Here is a 1,563-nt window from a genome sequence, read left to right on the forward strand (position 1 = left end):
AGGTCTGTCTCTTTCTTTTCTCCCATCTGGGTTGAAATTCCACTAGAGATTAGATAATAAAAGATCAAATTGTCCACAGAAAGCTACAGTAAAAATGTAGAAATGTGAAAGTCCTGTAATTATCAATATAGATATTTGTCATTCTGATACCCACAGATAAGCAGTTTAGTAGTTTCTTATTGAGGAGAAGCCTGAATTGGATACTTGGGCCAAAGTGGAGAGACAAAGACTGATTTAGGCTCTCCATTTGTATTGTAAACCAAAACCATGGCTCCTGTCCTTTGGGAAGATTCCAATCTGAGTCTACAAAAGCCAAAAATAAATGCTGTTTAATTGTGGCTTCTGGAGGCCAGCAGGTGCGTCCAGGAATATGGTAATATTCATTCATTCATTCATTCATTATTAATCACCTACTATACGTTGTACACAGGGCTAAGTGCTGAGGGCACTGCAGTGAGCATAACAAAATCTTTTCTCTTGTGGAGCTTACATCCTAAGAGGGGAGGAAAGAGAAGAAAAAAAGAAATAATTAAATGTATATAAATGTGTCAAGTAGTGATAAATGCTGTGAAGAAAAATAGATTTGTATAGGGGCTAGTGAGTATTGGGGGCTATTTTGGAAAGAGTGGTCAAGGAAGGTGTCTCTAAAGAGGTGACGTTTGCGCACAGAAGGAATAAGAAAGGAAGGTATACAAATATCTGAGGGAATAATATTCCAGAAAGAGGAAACAGCAAGTGAAAGGTCCATAATAGGAAACAAGGTCCATGTATTTGAGGAATAGTAAGAAGGCCAGTGTAGCCAGAAGAACGAGTGAGAAGGAGGAGGAGGGGGTAGGAGTCGGGATCAGAGGGATAGTCAAGGCCAGAACATGCAAGGGCAAGATCGTGGATTATATTCTATGTGTGAGGAGTTATTGGATGTTTTTGAACTGAAGAGAATTTTTTTTTTTGCTTGTATTTTAATAGGATAATTCTGGCTGCTCTCTAGAGTAGGGAGTAGAGAGGAAGTAAGAAGATGACTTAGAAGGCTATTGTGGGAGTACAGTCAAAAGATGAAGGAGAGTTTGGACTCGGGTACTAGCAGTGAATGCGTTGGGAAATGGATGAAGGTAGACCCAATCAGATTTGTTGGTAGAGTGGATGTAATGTATAGGGGAACTGGATGAATGATGAATCTATTTTCTGAGACATGGATGGAGGTGGAAGGGCAGTTGGAAGAGGAGTGGCAGGAGATCAGGAGTAGTGTTTGAGACGTTAAATTTCAGATACCTACAACTCATTCACGTGGGGCAAGCAGGTGACTATATGTACAAACCTAGGTCAAGGCTTATGATACAAATTTAAGGATCATCAGTATAGAGACGGTATTTAAAGCCAAATGATTGGATGAGTATATGTAGACTGATCCAAAAAGGAGGACAAGAAGACATTTGTAAATTGAGAGTTTGGGAAAGCAGGGGCCAGCAAAAGAGACTAAAAAGTAGCCTCCTGAAATGAGGAGTATAGTATCCCTATGCTGCTGGGAAGTCAAGTAGGATGAAGAGTGAGAACTAACCTTTAGAT

The sequence above is a fragment of the Balaenoptera ricei genome, chromosome 2, assembly GCF_028023285.1.
Source record: "Balaenoptera ricei isolate mBalRic1 chromosome 2, mBalRic1.hap2, whole genome shotgun sequence".
Lineage (NCBI taxonomy): Eukaryota > Metazoa > Chordata > Mammalia > Artiodactyla > Balaenopteridae > Balaenoptera > Balaenoptera ricei.